Source organism: Lissotriton helveticus, chromosome 7 (assembly GCF_964261635.1).
Source record: "Lissotriton helveticus chromosome 7, aLisHel1.1, whole genome shotgun sequence".
NCBI lineage: Eukaryota > Metazoa > Chordata > Amphibia > Caudata > Salamandridae > Lissotriton > Lissotriton helveticus.
In genome coordinates, this window is record NC_136068.1 from 1190884446 (window position 1) to 1190905056 (window position 20611).

Sequence of the window (20611 nt, forward strand, 5' to 3'; positions counted from 1 at the left end):
CTAATTAGTGATTCCATGATTGGGTTATTTGATTTACTTGTCAGGCCCAAGTACAATGCACTATGTGTGACCAGGGCTTGTAAATCAAATGCTGCTGGTGGGCTTGCAGCACTGGTTGTGCCACCCCCAGAAGCAGCTTGTAAAGTGTGCCTCAGGCTTGCCATTGCAAGGCCTGTGTGCAGTCTAGGACTGCCATGTCGACTTGGCCAGTGCACCCACTTGCCAGTCCCTAAACCTTCCCATTTCTTCATATCAGACACCCCTTTGGTAGGCCCATGGGCAGGGTGCATTGTAAGTATAAGGTAGGACATGCCCTGGTGTGTGTAGCACGTCCTAATAGTGAATTATAGCCATTTTCGTTTTTTACTATTGCAAGGCTACCTGTTATCCATAGGCCAGAATGGGCAGTTAGATTATTACATTTTATAATCCTAACTGACTCAGGGAATATGGTAGAAGTTCGAATTTAGTATGCCTGAACTCAGAATGATAAAATACATCTTTTAGTAAAGTTGGTTTTAATATTCTGTGTTTGAAAATACCACTTTTAGAAAGTAGGTATTTTCTTGCCTAACTATCCAAAGCCTGCCTCTGCTAGGTTGTGTATTCCTTGTCTGGAGTTTGAGTGACAGGGCAGGGGGATTCCAAGAGACAGAATGAGTCAGCCCAGTGGTGAATAGGGAGATCTGCATCTAGATGGTAGGCAGGAGTTGTACCTGGGACCTGAATAGGGCTGGGCTTTCCCTCCACAATGCTGGCTCCACCTCCTGGGATGCGGCTGATGTCTCTGCCTTGCACTGTGAAAGAAGAGAAGGAATCATGTCAACAAAGTGCCCCAGGGCTGTGCTTTCCCTCTACAATGCTGGCTCCACCTCCTGTGGGGCGTCTGATGTTTCTGCCCTGCACTGTGAAAGGAAAGAAGGAGTTCTGTAAACAGAGTGCTCAGGAACTGGTTTGGACTGGGCAGAGGCCCCTCTGCCTACAGAGAACAAAGAGAAAAGTAGTATAACTATTGGGACTCAGACCCAAGATCTTTAGATCACTTCTGGGGATAATAAACCTTTTGCCAAGGAGAAGAACTAAGGAAGCTGCAGGAGTTTGGACTGCCCCTCTGCCAGTGTGCTGTTTGCTGGGTTGGCCTGCAGTGGTTTCTTTATTGCCAAGGGAAAGGAGAAGGAACTTTTTAAGGACTTTTGACGCCATTGAGAGAGTCACCATGGCACCACCGGAGCAGCGTGTCGTAGGGCCTGTCGCGGCTCCAAAGAACAGAGTCGTCGCAAGGCTGCCAGGGCGTCTTCGCATCATCGTTGCATCGCCGCATCAAGGGCACCATCTTCTCGCATCGCACCCGGATTATCGCATCGCATCGAGGCGCCATCTTGCGCATCGCCACCGGCCCGCAAACAGAGAATCTACGCATCATCCCCGCACGGGTAAGGATCACGACGCATCCCCTACTGTGCGCAAGCATTGAGGCATGACGCACCATTTCCTCCGGATCACGGAACCAACGCATCTCCCCTTTTGCGAGCATTTTGTCACTTTGCATACGCAACCAGGTACTTTGTTGAGAACTTTGTCGCATTTATCACCAACTTGAACTAAGTAACTTTTACCATCTTTAAGTCAATCTTAAGTACAGTATTGTGGATTTTTGTCGTTTGTGGTCTTGTGTTAAGTCTATATAAAGAATACTTATTTTTTATAAAAACCTGAGTTGTGTCTATCTGTAGTGTTTTCATTGTATTACTGTGTATATTCACAAATACTTAACACACTGCCTCTGAGATAAGCCTGTCTGCTCGTTCCACGCTACCAGGGGGGGAGCAGGGGTTGTCTAGGAGGCTAATCCCCTTATCCTGACTTAGAAGTAAGGTTTCCTATTTGGACAATGGTGAAGACCATTGCCAACTAGAGACCCCCAGATCTAACATTGGTGGTCAGCGGTGAGGATTTGGACCTGCATTTGTGTTTCATATACAGTAATTGGTGTACACTACTAGTGAGTGCAGACCAAACGCGACCACATACTTTTTTTGTTAGAATCTTTATCCTTGGACTGGTATTTTTTTCCTGAAAACTCCCAATTCTTACTACCATGAGTAAACCAGCATCTGTTGCATCTAAGGATCTTGATTTTGAGGAAGTGAGGTTGAAAACCTACACTTTGAAACAGCTCTAGTATTACTGCAGGAAATTGAAAGTTGCTACACCGGGCATTTCTAAAAAGGTTGACTACCAAAAGGCGCTAAGGGCCTGGGTAGAAGCAAGAAATGCCCCTGACCTTGTGGTGGAGCCAGTTCGGGATGCAGATGGGCAACTGGATAGGCCAGTGTTTTCAACCAGGGGAGGGGTACCGTCCCCACCTGGCAGCAGTATCTCTTCCAAAGACCTGTCCCCCAGAGAGTTGGAAGACTGGGCGAGAAATAGGGCACACAAGCTACAGATGGCTAAGCTTAAGATGGAGAGTCAGAGGGAAGCAGAGAATAACAGATTGTCCTTGGAGAGAGAGAGAATGAGAATGGCACATGAGAGGGTGATGAGGGAGTTATAGATCAAGACTAAGGGCTAGAAATCAATCCCTCTGATGGCAGCACATCATCTGTGCCTTCAGAAGGCAGGGTATATATTTCCAAGGATGTCATCAAGGATTTCCATAAAAGTGAAGATATTGGGCAGTGGTTTGCAGTCTATGAGATAGCAATGTTGGCCCACTGGGTCCCTGAGAAGGATTGGGGAGCAGGGTTGGGGGGCCGCTTTGTGACTGAGGGGAGGGATACCTTCTTAGACCTACCCAGTGAGAATAGGATGTCTTATGCCCACATGAAGGAAGCACTGATAACAAGATATGGTTTGATCCCAGAACTCTATAGACAGAGGTTCAGGAATTGTAAGAAACTGGAGGGAACCACTTGGGTAGAATATGTATCTTTCTTTTGCAGAGCTATGGATGATTGGGTGAGGGGGAGCAATGTGGATAATTTTGAAGCGCTCTATGATTTGATTGCCAGGGAGCACTTGTCTGCTAATTGTTTTCCAGAGCTACGCCAGCTCCTCATTGATAGCAAGTTAACTAACCCTAGGAAGCTTGCTGAGGAGGCTGACCGGTGGGTCAGTACCAGGGTCCACAACAGTCTTGTGGGAGACTCTGCCAAAGGTGGGCAGGGTCCCCAGCACAAGAGTGGGGGGGACAAGGGTAAACATAGGGAATTCCAGAAAGGGCCCCAAAATAATTCCCCAGCACTCTCCTAGCTCAGTAAGCGCTGGGTGGCCTGAAAGGGGAGTTAGGGCGGTTGCGTCAAGCGCAGCCAAGACAAGGGTTAGGCATCTATCTGCTCTAGGATTATTGACAATGCAGTAATTGAGGTATGTGACAGGCAAGGCATTGATGTGAATCGCCTGGGTGCAGGTGTTTTAGTGATTTTGGCTGCTGGTGCAAAATGGAGTCAGAACGTTCATCGTCACTGTGCTGATCCAGACCTAAGGCTGCAGGCGAAGACCGAGGGAGTGTCCCATCAGCTGACAACCCCTTAGTGAAATTGGCAGGTGCCTTGGGGTCAATGAAAAGATGTGATTTGCCCAGATGTTGTATACGGAGCTTGGCCGGGTCCAGCAGGGAGTATTTGGTGGCTGTTTTTTGTGTGTGCGTTTCATCTGGAGGAAATCCTGCCGGGAGAACTGAACTGCCATGGTAAAGGAGATCTTATTACCCTGAAACTGTAGTGTCAATGTTCTCTGGCAAGGCTTAGTGCAGTGTCCCTATCTCTGTAGTTTAAGAGCCTTGCTATAATGGGCCTAATAGAGATGCCTGGAGGCCTCCAGCGTTCTGTGCACCCTCTAGACAATTAGCATGGGGTACAGCGCCTCACTTCAGTACGTAGCAGTTTCTCAACGTAATCTTTCATTTGGTCCATTGTGGTAAACTCCGGTATTCCTAGAAAGTTAACTTATTGCGCTTGTCAAGCCTCTAATTCTTCATTATGCTCATGGATGACTTCAAGTACTTTCTCCATTTGAAGCAGTCTCTTCTACTGAGGAATGTGAGTCTTCCACCTCAGAGGTACAATGTTCTGGCAGGTCTAGCCACTATTGTGCCTGTCCACCTTCTCTTTCAGACAGTCGAAGCGATCAGCCAGCATGTCTATTTTGGAGTCAATGGTGTGAAGACTTCACTCAAGGTCCATAAACATGAAACTAACATCTGATTCAGGGGTCGTATCCCCCTCTGTTCTAGTGTCCCGCACAGGGCCCTTCTGTGGGGTCTCCACACCATGTGTCAACTTTCATGATTCATATGGCAGCTTGGACTTCCTAGTGCCAGCCTTCCCCATCATCTTTGCAAACTGACCCCAGGTCCCGAGACGAGTGGGATGCTTGTCAAAGGAGACAGGGGAAGCAAGGAAGTTCAATAGCACTGTCCCTCCTCCAGGCAGGAAGGCCCCCACGAGCACTGGCATGGCTGCTAATCGTACACGAAAGAAGAGAGCGCAGGCTATGGAAGGCTGTTAGTGGCAGTGCCTCGGTGAGTAGCTGCAAGGAATCAGGGCCAGGTACCCGGAACAATAAAGCAGTGTCTTCTAGTATCCGTAGTGCTGCCACAGTGCAGTACCAGCACACCCCAGGGGTGCACCTCAGAGGGCACGAGCAGACAGGTGACAGCCCGCAGGGGGCAGTATCAGACTGGGGAGCCGCCGAGTGCCCTGCTCCTCCGCAGATAGCCTGGGGTTCACTCTACTGCACCATATCATCTCGCGGGAGTCAATCCCACCACAGGGTAGCTCACGCCCCCAGAGCCTGCGCAGACAGCCAGAAGAGAGGGTCAAAATGGATAGTTTACTAGGCCAAACTAGAAGTAGGGGGCTGCACTCACTCCCATACAGGTTCGCACCGCGGGCCAGCCATGCCCCCGGGAGGGGGGGGGGCACAAGCAGGCCCACAACAGGATCACAACTCAGAAGGGTTTCCTGATGCCCGGCGTCAATCGTCAGCCTGCTCTCAATCTACAGTAAAAGGCAGCAGTATCCACGGGCAGCACGCAGGCCACCCATGCCCCAAGGCCCCAGCAGCCTCCACGAGGCCCGGGGCACCCGTCGAGGTATCAATCAGGTCCAAACGTGAGGCCTGCCATGCAACAGGGGCTAGGCTCAAGCGGCGGAGGCCGGGGCAAAGGGGGAGAGCAGTGAGGGCACTCAGCACAGGCCAGGGGAGCCAGCAAGATGGCATCAACAACAGGCCCTCACCACGCCCTGACCCCCTGCGACCACAAGCCCCGGGGCGTCACTCACTTCTTGGGCCCCCACGTGTCCCCGGGACCACCACCAGCCTTCTCGTCCCAGAGGGCAGCAGGGTAAGGCAAAGTAGGCGGCAGGTGCCACAGAGCGGCAACTGTAGTGTTGTGGGTTGGGGCCTAGAAATGACTCCACACCGACACGTTGGTTACACTGGTGCCAGTTACTACTCTGGTCAAGCCCAGTACTCCGGGCTATTTATTAAACTCACTGCGTGCCTTCCGCACGGACGCTGGGCCGGTCCACCTCAGGCACGCACGGGGGTGGGGCTACTCAACATCCCCTTGGGACCCCACAACTTGGGCTGGCCCGGACCGGGCAACATTACATTCCTCCTTTACCCAGAAATGTAAAACATCATACAGCCAAAACATCATAGCAAATAGCTCAAAGACTTAGCACAGTCTCTGTGAGTTGCAAAACAAAATGGAACAGTCTTACTTGGTCTTGGCGGATGTATGGCCCCTTCTTACTTCTGCAGTCGACAGCGGGTGACAAAGTCTCGGTACCTCTGGGATGGCTTCGGACAAGGGCGCTGATGGTATCTGCTTTGGCTGCGCCCGTCCGATGGGGTCTGAAACATGTCCTCGGAGCAGTCAGTCTCTGCTATGCCCTGGTTGCTCTGGGCCTCCTGCGACGAGAGACTTTCTTGAGTTTGCGTGGCCGAGTCGTCTCTTGGGCTTGCTGCTCGGAGCTGGGTGTCTTCTTGCGCTGCCTCTCGTGGACCGTGTGACGCTTCCAGGCAGCATTCTCCTAGTTCTGGCAGCTCTTCCTCGACCTCACTTGGGACTCTCTTGAAAAAGGACACATTTCTGGTGACCGGGATGCAGTAATCAGGGTGCCTTTGATGTTGGTTACGGTCCAAGGGTCCAGCTCAAAAGGTAGGCGGAACTTTCCTCCTGGATGGCAATCTTTCACCAATACTCGGTCACCGACTTGGATCGGGCTGTCGGCGGCTCTCCTCCTTCGGGATGCCTCGCTATTTGTCTTCATTCTCTGTTCCATGGATCGGTTTGGCGGGGTTAGTGACGACGTCCACGCCGGGTGTCCGTGACTGCCCTGCCAAAACAAAGGCGACTTGGAGGAACTCCTGTGGTGCAGTGAGGTGTTAGCCTGTATTCACGTAGGAATTGGTAGAGTGCCAGCTCCAGACTCTGGCCGTCGGCTAGTGCAATCTGAATAGTCTTGTTCAAAGTTCGCATTAGTCTCTCGACTTCCCCATTGGCTTTGGGCCACCTCGGGGTTATGCGTCGGTGTTTGATACGGTGGGACAGTAGGTACTCGTCCAGCTCAGCGCCATTGAAGGGTGGTCCATTGTCTGTGCGCAGTTCACCAATGAGGCCATGGGTGGCGATTATCTTCTCCAGCTTGGGTATAACTTCAGAGGCAGCAGTGGAGGACAGGATCTCCACCTCCGGGTACCTTGAGAAGTCGTCCATCACGACTAACATGTATTTCCCTCCGGGGAGGCTGCTGAAGTCCGCACTGGCTCGTGCCCACGGAGACGTCGGCCCTTCCTCAGTGATCACTGGTGCCGGGTGATTGGGTAGGCTGGTCGCCAAACACACGGGACATCGCTGGACGATGGCTTCGACAATCCTGTCAAGGCCCGGGACCCAGAGTTTGCTCCGAAGGCGGTTTTTAGACTTTACGATGCCTTGGTGCGCGCCATGCGCCAGGAGGGCTGCCTGCTGGGTGAGACAGTCGGGGAGCACCAGTCGAGGTCCTCTCAAGAGACATCCCTCCGAAGATACGGACAGTTCGTTTTGGACATGATGTAGTGCCTTCAGCGTTGCTTGGACTCCGGGCGTGCGGAAGGACGCCGGGCTTTGGAGTGGCTTCCAGTTTCCCGATGTTAGGGCCTGAATGGCGATCTGCAGGCAGTCGTCGTCTTTGGTGGCCCGCGCCATTTCCTCCAGAGAGATTGGTAGAGGCCTCGACCTTTCTATGATCATCCTGACATACTCCTCCGTGGCAGCGGCTTCTGCAGCTTCCCAGTCAGTGACTGGGCAGGCATGTCGCAATAGGAAGTCGGCTGGATTTCGGGTGCCTGATCGATACTCCACGGTGAACTGGAATTCCTGTAGCTGGAGCACCCATTTTTCAATTTGAGGAGTAGGACGTGAGGATGATCCTTGGAACAGCGGTACCAGGGGCTTGTGATCTGTGATTACCACAAAGGGGTGCCCATACAAGTATATGTGGAAGTGCCGACACCCCCACAGGATGGCGATGGCTTCCCTTTCGATCTGCGAGTATCGCTGTTCTGTTGGCGTAAGGGTTCTGCTTGCATATGCGACTGTGGCCCACTCTCCGCATGCTTGTTGCTGGGTTAACACTGCTCCCAGGCCTGTTGGGCTGGCGTCCACCACGAGTTGTGACTCATTTCGGGGGTCGAAGTAGGCCAGGGTCGTGTCAGCCGAAAGCGCAGCCTTAGTTTTGTGGAACGATTCCTGGTGTGCTGGGCCCCACTCCCAGGAGCGGTGGATTTTGTGAGGTCGCGAAGGGGGCCGGTGAGGTTGGAAAGGTCCTTGATGAACCGCCCGCAGTAGGTGACCATCCCGAGAAAACTGCGGACTGCTGTCACCGATGTCGGGGCGGGAGCCTCCTGGATGTACTTGACCTTTTCCGGGTCTGGGCCTATTCCCTGGTCAGAAAACCGATAGCCTAAGAAGCTAATGTCCTTGCGCAGGAAGTCGCACTTCTCCCGGTGGAGGGTTAGGTCTCGCTCTTGAAGTCGGGTAAACACTGCCTGGAGGCGTCAAATGTGTTCGTCTAGGGTTGGTGCATGAACCAAGATGTCGTCACTGATGCCGTCTAGCCCTTGCAGGATGTTCTGGATTATGTTTTGGAACACCACCGCTGCACTCGATATCCCAAAGTTGAGCCGGGTGTAGCGCCTGAGTCCAGCGTGAGTGGAGAAGGTGGTAATCGGGCGTGAATCTGTGTGGAGGGGAATTTGGTGGTACCCCGACCGTAGGTCCATTTTCGAGAACCATTTCGAACCAGACAACTCCCCAATGATGTCATCTATCGTTGGCATCAGGTGGCGTTCGCGCTTGAGCGCGAAGTGTGGGATGCGCATGTCCACGCAGATTCGCACGGCGTCTGGCTGCTTTGGTTTCTTCGCCACCACGATGGGCGACACCCTCTCGATGTGTGGTAAATAAATAATTAATTACCGGTACTATTTTTCTATGCATTAAATAAAACAGATAGCTCAATAAATAAGAGGCAGGATCCGGGGTATCTGAGTTGAACAGGCTTTAATCAGGCACAAGGGAAGGGACAGGATCGGAACAGCCTGAAATAGAATGGCATGGAATGGCAGCTGCAACGTCTCATTAACAGTACATGATATATATAGTAAAACAGTACAATTACATTGCATACAGTAGGCGTAACAAGTGACAAACGAAAGATAAGAACACATGGGCGTGAAAAGAAGGCGTGCACAGGGCGTATGATGTAAACGTCACAGAAGTGTCATAAATGGGTGGATACATGGAGGGGGCTACCTGGGCAGCTGGAACCTTTAACCTAGTGGTGCGCGCAAACGGACCATGACGTGTAACTGGGGAGAGCTGGGGGCTCTGACTTCTGCACTAGAAGAGGAGACTAAAGTCTGCGATGTCAGGACGACATGTACCTATAGCATATCTGGTATCTGGTGTTTGGAGTACATGTTGATAGAATCTAGAAGCTATCAGGGCAAAGGCTACTTGACACTAAGGCTGGTGCATGCATATATTCTACGTGTATTGCGTGTGCTATGAATCTTCAATGGATATTAATTCAGTAATTCTCTTACATGGAGACAGGAAGGCTAGACTATAGCTGAAGATGTTTATGCGGTTCGTTAGCTTAGGAATGTGAAGCCGGGGAGCTGAACTGATAACTAGAGGCATAACATATTCTTGGCAGACAGGCAGGCAGGCCAGGCCGGGCACCGCGCTGCTTGGCAGAAAGTAAGTGAAGGGTCAGGGAAGAGGGAGGGGCTGCATCGCTCCTCGGAGTGGTTTCAGGAGACTGGAGCTTGAATCTGGTGTTCAGGCCCTTACAAGGCCTAGAAACGGGTGCAACTCGATGAATTAACGTGCACAATGTAAAACGTTGGCAACATAGGCCTAATACTCGTTGCTTTCACGAGGACTGGAAACTGGCATACTAACGTTGGACACAACTATAATTGCGTCTTTAATCGATCATAGGGGGATATATGCATATTAATCATGCACATATTACATAGGATGGGGAACACGTAGGCACACATGACAAGGCAAAATTCAATTTTCCTCATTCCCTCCTTGTGCCCTACGTTTCCATCAGGAAACATCAATATTCATGATACCATCTATCTGTTCATAGAGCATCATTTGCTCGTCTCTTATCTTCTTGGAACGGGACTTTGGACTTGGAATACAAGAAGTAGCGCACAAGCCGCAAATCGCAGGGCCACATTGTAAACATAGGCAACAACTGAATATGATCATTACTGCTATACCCAGGAAAGACAATACTTTCCATCCCCAGGCAGATATTACATATGCGGTCTGACCACACACAAAATATGAATGACGTGAGGCTTTGAAATTAGATTTCCCACTGTCACTATACTCGACCACAGTAGTACAATCACTATGTCCTAGATGTACTGAACCATTCTTTCGGACACATAATTCGCCTTTCACTGGTAGAACTGTAATAGCAGGTAAGTCTGGAGTTGTCTCGGACTGAACATTCAAAACCATGAAATTAGAGGAAAAGTTACCTAGATCATATACTTCATTTTCTAGATCTAACCCTGTTCTATGGGAAAGACCTTCCTTGTCTGGGAAACATGTTCTATTCAAAAGGGACTTATCGTCTAAGGATGATGTTAACGTAAACCATGCCCCACACGAACCATTGTGTGAAAACGGATAGGGAAAGAGTGGCAGAACTCCCTTCGGTGTCTGGAAAGGGGGAAGTCGACCACACACCCAACAATTAGTGGCATTGCTGGTCTGGTGTGAATAGTGTAGCATACGGATAAAAGTATTATTGCGCATGGCAAGACGATAGGATAACTCGTGAGGAGGTAGTTCACTAAAGGTGTGCTCTACTGTAACATTAGAGGAAAAATGTACATGTGAAACGATAGGAGGAAAATATATATGTAAAACATAACTTATGCCTGTAATCGTAAGACTCAGAAATAACATAATTAATAGAGTAACAATACATCGACTTCGAAGATTCTTTCGATAACGTATTCTCTTAGAGTTTCGACTAACTCCCTCATTATGTGGGTCTATCTCATACATGTCAGGAACCTGTCTAACCGCTTCACCCGAGAGGGACTTAAACAATTAAACTGTCTGACTTGCTAGACCTTAGCTTTAATTTATACTCCTGCTGCGGAGTTTTCTCTAACAGGGGAAGTTTAGAGTCAGTATCGGGGCAGTCCTTGAAAAAAGTCTTTGGACGGAGTCCATGAAAACGTTTGACGTGACTGGAGTGAAGCCAGCCCTTGCGGCCCTCCACTTTGACGGCGGTCCTTGTGGTCATCAGAACGAGTTTCGGCTCCTTCCAGCGGGGCTCCAGCGGGCTTGAACGATCAAAGTTCCTAATCAGAACGAGGTCGCCTGGAATGACCTCGTGCGGTTTCACTTGGGTGTTGTCTGGAAAGGCAGCAGCGACCTGTGAACGACAAGAGAGTAGTGCAGACATCAAGGAAGCCAGGTAATCTGTCAGCATATTACTGTCAACATCGGTAATTGTACGTGGCCTAGGTGTACCCCACATGTTCGGGGGATGACCGAAAACTACCTCGTAAGGGGACAGACCTGAACGGGAGTGAGCGACCATTCTCATGTAAAAAAGGGCGACTGGCAGTGCTACCATCCAATCTACGCCTTTTTCTGCGCAAACCTTGGCAATGCGGATTCTCAGAGTCTGGTTATGTCTCTCGACGAGGCCAGCTGCCTCGGGGTGTCGCACACAGTGGAACTTCCACTGGTACCCTAACAGAAGTGATACTTGTTTCATAAGTTCTGATGAGAATGGCTGGCCGTTGTCTGAATACACGACCCTGGGTAAACCATAGCGGGGGAAATACTCACGGACCAACTGCCTGGCAGTGGTCGCGGCAGTGTAATCTGGGACTGGATATGCTTCTGTCCATCTGGACAAAGCGCATACAACTACGAGGACATACTTGAAACCTCGACATCGGTCCATCTGAATATAATCCATCTGGAGGACTTCAAAAGGGTGGTCAGGAGGATGGAATCCACCTTGTTCCACCGGGACACCTTTACCTGGATTGAACTGACAACATATCATGCAGGTACGTACTTTCTGTTTGGCTGCTGCTCGTAAATGCTTGTTAAACCAAAGGTTCTGGATACTGTCTATCATGGCTTTTTCTCCTAAATGTGCTGGACTATGTGCGGTGTTAATAATGACTTGAACCATAGAGTCGGGGAGAAACCATGTGGCTTTTCCCTTCGTCAACCATCCCTGATCTGTCTGGACCCCTCCTTGTTCAGACCATTTCTTGATTTCGTCTGGGGTAGCATGTGACTGTATATCTAGTACGTCTTGTGTAGGGTCCTTAACTGTCATGCAAGTCGTCTGGACTGGAATGTCTGTCTGTGTCGTGTTAACTGGAAGGTCTGGGGTCTGAGCTGTAAGCTTGGCTGTTCGATCTGCTAGATCGTTACCTTGGGAAATGGTGTCAGTGGCTTTCGTATGTGCTTTGCACTTCATAATGGCAATGGCTTTCGGTAAATGTATTGCTTCTAACAGAGCTTGAATGAGGGGGCCATGCTGAATCTTGGCTCCATGAGAGGTCATGAAACCTCTTTCTTGCCAGAGTACTCCAAAGTCGTGTACGACTCCGAATGCATATCGTGAATCGGTATATATGTTTACTTTCAGATTCTTGGCTCGTATGCAGGCTTGGGTCAGAGCGATGAGCTCTGCTGCTTGAGCAGACAGGGTGTCAATACGATGTGTTTCTATAACTTCAGTTTCAGTAGTCACTGCATACGCGGCTACTAATTCTCCTGTACTTGTTCTCATACATGAACCATCCACATAAAGTGTCAGGTCAGGATCAGGTAATGCAATGTCAGTCAAGTCTTGTCTTGGCTTGGTCATGATGTTAATAACTTCCACGCAGTCATGTGTGGCAGGATTTGAAGTAACTGAGGGTAACAGTGTAGCAGGATTTAAAATGTTGCAGCGTCTGATTTCTATGTGTGGCTGAAACAGTGTCAGTTCATAACCTGTTAAACGTGCAATTGTCAAGTGCTGAGTCTGTGTTCAGTTTAAAAGAACTTCCACGGAGTGTGGGACTTGTACTGTCAGGGAGTGTCCTAACACTATGGAATCACTTTGTCTGATAGCTAGAGCTGTGGCTGCAACTGACTTGAGGCACGCAGGCAGAGCCTGGGCTTCGGGATCTAATGTGCTAGAAAAATAAGCACAAGGCTTGTGTTGTCCTGCTTGATCTTGTGTGAGGACAGATAATGCTGTACCATCACGTTCAGTGACAAAAAGTGTAAAAGGCTTACTATAGTTCGGTGTCGCTAATACAGGTGCGTTACATAAAGCTTTCTTTAACTCATTGAAAACAAGTGTATGTTCCTGGGTCCAAGGGAGGACAGTCAATGTGGCTGCCTCCTGTGTCGTTAACTGTATCAGTGGCTTGGCTAGATATGCGTACTGAGGAATCCATTGTCTGCAGTAAGAAGTGAGGCCGATAAAAGCTCGCACCTCCTTCTGAGTCTTGGGCTGTGGAAGATGTGCTATTAACTGGATACGGTCTGGTGTCAACTGCCTACCCCTCTTGGACAGTAAGTGTCCAAGGTAGACCACTTGCTGGACACAGAATTGCAGTTTTGAAGGGGACACCTTGTGCCCCATCTCGGCCAGGAAATACAAGACTGTAAGTGACGCACGTTCGCAGTCACGTTCAGAACGGGCTGTGATCAATAAATCATCGACATACTGGAGCAGGGCAGTGTCAGTTGGCATGTGAATACTGTCTAGTTGTCTTTTAAGTGCTTGACTGTAAATACTAGGACTTTCTGTAAAACCTTGAGGTGCTCGTGTAAATTTATAGCTTCTTCCATTTAAACAGAATCCGAAAAGGAACTGGCTGTCTGGATGAATGGGGACACTAAAGAATGCGTTCTTGAGATCAATAACAGTAAAGAACGTAGCTTCGGAATCAATGGCAGTCAATAGGGAAGAAATATCTGGAACCACAGGGTACTGGGGTATGATACATTTATTAAGTTCTCGAAGATCAATCACTAATCGATAAACTGGAGGTGCATTTGGATCAGTACGTTTAAGAATCGGAATAATAGGAGAATTACATACATTGGAGTCAGTTTCTACAACTACTACTTGAGCCATGAGCTCGTCAATATTTTTTGATAAGGCTGCTACAGCCTCGGGTGGCAATTTGTACTGTCGGATTCGTGGTAATACAACACCTTGCTTCAGAGTGACACGATAGGGTGTAATGTGCATACAACCTACATCAGTTGGACCTTGCGCCCATAAATACTGAGGTACATTCAATAATCTTGGATCAAAATCACGTAACACATAATGACCTTTAAAATCACGTAAAAACAATCTCACTCCTTCTGGGGAGCAGCATATGACTGCACCTAATTCTTTCAATGTTTTAATACCTAGTAAATTTTCAGGACATGATTTCGTAAGTAACAAATCTGTAGTTCGGGACAATGGACCGACTTCTAGGGAAACTGGTTTCGATATTTCATTAACAATAGGCTTTCCTGAAAATCCCAGGGAAACATTTCTAGAGCCTGAGAGCGGAGCCCCTGGAACCTCGTCATGACTGATGGTAGTCCTACTTGCCCCTGTATCAATCAGAAACTTTCTGTCTTTCCCTAATACTTGACTGTGTACATAGGGACCCTCTTGATCTACAGGAACCTCGATGAGAGGCAAGCCAACCTCCCTCTCTAGGCTGTTTCATGAATACTGCTGATATTCTGGATAATCTGACTGTGCATACTGGTACATCTGCTGTGTAACGTGTTGTGTGGCAGCTATAGGCTGCGGTACTGTAACTGTCTGTTGTGCGTTCTGCGGTGGTTGCGTATTCTGCGGAACATGTTCTTGTCTAGGAGGACGCGGTCTCTCTTTCGTCTTACCAGTAGCTATGTTGTGTTTCAGAACTGCACATTCGTTTATATAGTGACCTGGCTGTTTACAATAATTGCATGTCCCTTTAACGGGAGCTGTAGAATGACTAGTTTGATTCGTACCCCTCTTCTGACCATCTGCTGGAACAGACTGTGCAACTAGTACTTTCATTTTCGTGTCTTTCATACGTCTCTTTTCGTGTTCTTGCTCTTCCCTGATTCTGTTCTGGTGATACTGTAGCATCTGGAGCATCTGTGACGGGGTATTAGCTTGCCATGTACTTTCGACTTTCAATACTCGATTTTTAACTAGTGGTAAAGAATTCTCAACTAGTTTGGTAACGAAAAGATGTGGATACGATTCACTACTTGTTTTCAGACCACTATTTATAATGAAACATTTCTCAAATCTGGAATAAAAATCACTAGTGTCTTCGTCTTGTTTCTGTTTACAGGCTGAGATGGCATCCCAGTCTTCCTTTTTCGTGGCTAGTAATCTTGGCAAGACTTGTATTAACAGTTCGGGCAATTCTTTGGCTTTATCCCCAAGACCAGTACCTGGGACTCGTGTATTATCTTCGTTCTCTAACGCGGTCCAATCAATCTTTTTCTCTCCCACCTCCCATTCTTTTTCCTTAAGTTTTTCATATATGCCCGCGGGCAACAGGACCTTTAACATTTTAATGATATCGGGATACGTGTATTCTCCCATACGGAGCATGTCCTTTAACTCACGGTGGAACCCTGCTGGATCTTTATCGTGACAGGGCACTAACTTTTTCATTTCTAGTAGTTCTATTTTCGTTATAGGGGTGTAAACAAATACTCGTTCGAGATTACCCCCCTCTCCCTTAACAGGATGCACTTCTCGCAACGGATTCTGTCTATCTATGTAGAAAGGGGGTGAAATTGGAGCAAAATGCGGAGTCAGGAACGTTCTGTATCTGTGACGCTGTTCTAGAATGACGTTAATTAAATCGGTACCTAGACCTTTCCATCTGTTTAGGAGTAACTTGTTCAGTACATTATATAAGGGACCTGGATCAGAATGCTGACTCTCGTACAGTGTAATGAGGTGCTGGATCATGTACATACCCACCAGTCGCTGCTCGGCTGGGGGCAGCTTCAGAAACGTTTGGGCCACTATTTCATCTGAAAACGTGGTAGAATCACTAGTCCATCGGACTGCTGATCGGGCTAGTTCTTGTTCATGCATGGTACTAAGCTCACTATAACCTATTCGTAATTTCAGAACTTTATCTGTAGCCTGGAATACCTGTTCAAGAGAACACTGTTCTGGTACGGGAGGAGAAAAAACTTTCTTGTAATCTAGGCGTGAATGTCTATCGGGAAGTCTCGTTCTACCTACATACGCTATTCTGCTGGGATTCTCGTTGCCTACATCTTCGTCTGAAGATTCATTCTCTTTCTCTGCTACTATTCTTGCTTTCTCCCTCTCGTGTATGCCTATAATTTCTTTACGAATCTTTCTGTACATGGTTTCTATACTATTTTGTGTCTTATGTTTTCCATCTGCTATATTGTCACTCCATCTTGTCAGGACTTTCATCTCGTCTTTTTCTTTATCAGGATGATCTTGCTCTCTTATTAAACAATTTATCAAGAACTGTAAAATCATGCTTTGAATCTCGACCTTTCTGTGTGCCATAGCTTCGTGAATACTTTCTGGATTCTCCCCTGTTCGGATAAAATGATATATTCTGTCTAGATGTTCTTTCATATCTGATATAGTGATCAAGAAGTTTGCAACTCGTCGTAAACGTACGGAATACAAGATCATGCGATCTTCGCCTGGCACTAGATCGTATCTACAATCATATTTACTATCAGTAGGGAATTTTTTGAGGGCTTCGTACGTAGCTACCTTTGGCGTGTGCTGCAGTGCTGCATCTCTCAGCGTCAGGCGCTTTGTTTGAGGCGGGGTGATAGGAGTACCTCCCCCTGCTCCTCCTGAACTGGAATCGTCAACTAATACTGACTGTGCGGCTGTTGGTAACGTGACTGGTAAAGTAGGAGTACGTAATGTGGGTTGGTCCTGGGGTACTGGCACATGGACAGGATTCCCGGGACCAACGACTGGAGGCATAGTAATTACGTTATTAACAGGAGGTTGAACTTGAACAGGCGGAGTAGGATTCGTATTTGCATATTCTGGGACCGTGTCATCTAAATAGGAAGAAAGGAAAATTTCAGCCGCAGTCGGTTTATGACGCAGCTTAGTCGGGACCAATGGTGGCGGTAAATTACAGAGTGTTTCCGGGGTCGCTTCAGGCAAACCCTCGGCGAGAAGGGGATACATACCCTTAATAAGGGCATTTCTCTGTCTGTCTGACTGTTCTGCTCTAACTCGTTCACCTTCTTCTAGTAATTCCCTTTCTTGGGCTTTTTCGGAGGATTCCCTACTTAATTCTGCTTTTCTGAATTCTTTTTCTGTTCTTTTATGAGATTCTTTACGCCATAATTCTATGGCATCTTTCTGGGATTGTCTGGCTTTCTTTTTCCATAATGCTTCTTCTACTCTCATGATGCACTCGGCATCCCATGTTCCTGAAACAGGCCATCTATATTTTTCTTCGAGATGCTTGGTGTAATCAACCCATAAATCTAGATACAGTATGGCATCTAAGCCATGCTTATGATACATGAAATGTCCAGGACTGTCCCTAGGAGGGACAGGAACTGATTCTTCGAGTAACCCTTTTCTGGTTTTTATCTGACGTAATTTCGAAAACAGCGGCATATTTGAGCCGTACTTGAACTTAAACTTAAACACAATACACGATAATCACAGTAATGAAATGGCAAACAAATCACTCATACCACGACATAGAAATACATTAATAACAGTTCGAACAGAATACTACCTAATACACTGAAAACATAACGCTTGAATTTCTCGAGATCAGACTTACTAGAATTACTGGATGCACTGCTAAAACAGTACAGAACATACCGGTCTCATAAAGAGACACGTCATACCGTATCCACCTAGATGGACATGTCGGACTGGATCTGCGTACCCAAACCCATCGGACCGGAGACAAACTAATGACCCCGTCTAGATACTCCCCCAGCAACGGTACTCACCGGGAAGCAGAACTGAAAGCCTCGGACTGGACTGGACTGCTACGACGTCTGGTTACTACTACGCACTACGCATGCGCTTCGGGCTTCGGGCTTCGGTTACAGGTGGGCCTCCGGATACCTCGGACCTTGCTCTCTCTTGGCTTGGGCTCTGGTCGGGACGAACCGCCTTCCTCACCGCCTCGTCTGGATGCCGGACCGCAGGCTCCGTCTCCTCCGTGGGCCTGAGGGAGACTTGAAGCAGAAATATCTGCACGTGCACGGTAGAGGTTCCGTCACGGCTGTAGAAGGGTCAGGGGGCCTGCGTTACATCGCCGGCGCGTGGGGAAGAGGTAAGTCCCTATTCGGGCGCCATTTATGTGGTAAATAAATAATTAATTACCGGTACTATTTTTCTATGCATTAAATAAAACAGATAGCTCAATAAATAAGAGGCAGGATCCGGGGTATCTGAGTTGAACAGGCTTTAATCAGGCACAAGGGAAGGGACAGGATCGGAACAGCCTGAAATAGAATGGCATGGAATGGCAGCTGCAACGTCTCATTAACAGTACATGATATATATAGTAAAACAGTACAATTACATTGCATACAGTAGGCGTAACAAGTGACAAACGAAAGATAAGAACACATGGGCGTGCACAGGGCGTGTGATGTGAACGTCACAGAAGTGTCATAAATGGGTGGATACATGGAGGGGGCTACCTGGGCAGCTGGAACCTTTAACCTAGTGGTGCGCGCAAACGGACCATGACGTGTAACTGGGGAGAGCTGGGGGCTCTGACTTCTGCACTAGAAGAGGAGACTAAAGTCTGCGATGTCAGGACGACATGTACCTATAGCATATCTAGTATCTGGTGTTTGGAGTACATGTTGATAGAATCTAGAAGCTATCAGGGCAAAGGCTACTTGACACTAAGGCTGCTGCATGCATATATTCTACGTGTATTGCGTGTGCTATGAATCTTCAATGGATATTAATTCAGTAATTCTCTTACATGGAGACAGGAAGGCTAGACTATAGCTGAAGATGTTTATGCGGTTCGTTAGCTTAGGAATGTGAAGCCGGGGAGCTGAACTGATAACTAGAGGCATAACATATTCTTGGTAGACAGGCAGGCAGGCCAGGCCGGGCACCGCGCTGCTTGGCAGAAAGTAAGTGAAGGGTCAGGGAAGAGGGAGGGGCTGCATCGCTCCTCGGAGTGGTTTCAGGAGACTGGAGCTTGAATCTGGTGTTCAGGCCCTTACAAGGCCTAGAAACGGGTGCAACTCGATGAATTAACGTGCACAATGTAAAACGTTGGCAACATAGGCCTAATACTCGTTGCTTTCACGAGGACTGGAAACTGGCATACTAACGTTGGACACAACTATAATTGCGTCTTTAATCGATCATAGGGGGATATATGCATATTAATCATGCACATATTACATAGGATGGGGAACACGTAGGCACACATGACAAGGCAAAATTCAATTTTCCTCAGATGATATCAGCTTTTTCGAGCACCCACAGCTCTGCTTCCACTTTAGGATGTAGGTGGAATGCGATACGTCGGTGCCGAAGGGCCACTGGGGCAACCGATTTGTCTATGTGGAGGTGAATGGCAGGTCCCTTCAAACAGCCGATACCTTCGAATAGCGATGTGCGTTCTTGTACTAGATGGTCAAGGCTGTGGGCTTGGACGGTCAGTGCAAAGTGGATCAATCCCAGATCTTGTGCCGTTCTACACCCCAGCAGGAATCCAGAACCTTCCTGTGACACGTAGACTTTGGTTTGCTGGCGGGCGGAGTCGTGGGACAGGCAGGTCCGGAACATCCCGCACAAGCGGAGTGGACGTCTGGTACCGTAGGCGTATACTTGCACTCTGGTGGGATGGAGGGCTGGGGCATTCTCCAGTGTCCGGTATACACTCGCTGCCATCAGATTGATTGTCGCGCCGGTGTCGATCAGGGCGGCTACCGCTTGGTCCTGCACCTTGATGGTGCACATGGGTGCCGCTGACAGTGTTGCCGCTAGGGTATTCAGCATTCGCGGAGGCAGCGTCCACTTCGTCGTCGTCCATGTCACTGCTGGTGGGGCTGTTAGGACGTGGATCCAAACTTCTTACCCTTCTGGGCGGACCACTTTGTTTCTTCTTCGGTGTTGACCGACACACACTTGCAAAATGGTTAGCTTTACCGCATGCGCTGCAGATCTTGCCTTGTGCTGGGCAAGTCCCGTTGTGGAGCGTCGCGCCCCCGCACCATGCACAGTCGCGGCCACGTGAGGACTGGGCCGGTCTCGGGGTTCCTCGCCGGGGCTGCGTCGGGCTGGTGTCCTGGGCGTCGGTCTGGAGGGCGCACACTGGCTCTGTTTTGATTGCGACAGCTGGCTTAGGCTCCATGTGTGCGGCCCTGGCCTTGGATAATTCCTTGGATCGTCCGAGTGCGAGGATATCCCGCATGGGCATATTGTCTGCCTCCAACACCCTTTCTCGCAGTTTTGATGACGCGCACCCTTGGATGAACTGGGCGCGGATCTCGTCGTCGGCATCCGGGAGAGTGCACGTGCTGGCTAACTTCTTCAATCTTGCGTAAAAGACGCCAACTGACTCTTCCGGGAGCTGGCGGGCTTGACGGAGCAAGAACCTCTCGTAGTCGGCGCTGGTGAAGGGTTTGAAATATACGGTGATTGCGTCGCACATCGTGGCGTAGTTTCTGGGTGGTCCCCCTTCTCTGACGTCCTTTGCAATGTCGTGAATGGCCTCCCCTCCGAGATGCAACAGCATGGCGCGCCGCCGCGGGGCTGCGATTTCCGCCACCTCGAAATAGTTCTCCAGGCGCTCTACCCACTACTTCCACTGTGTAGCTTGCGATGGCGGTGGGCCTGTGACGGTGAATGGTTCCAGGGAGGGCACGGTGGCCATGGCTACTGATGACGGGAGCAGGCGGCAGGGGCCCAACTTCTACCCTCCGGGAGGGAGACACCAGTCCTTGAGGCACTGTCAGCAGGTCTGCTGGGCTGAACAGGGAGCCAGAAACCTTGGGGGCGAGCAGAGG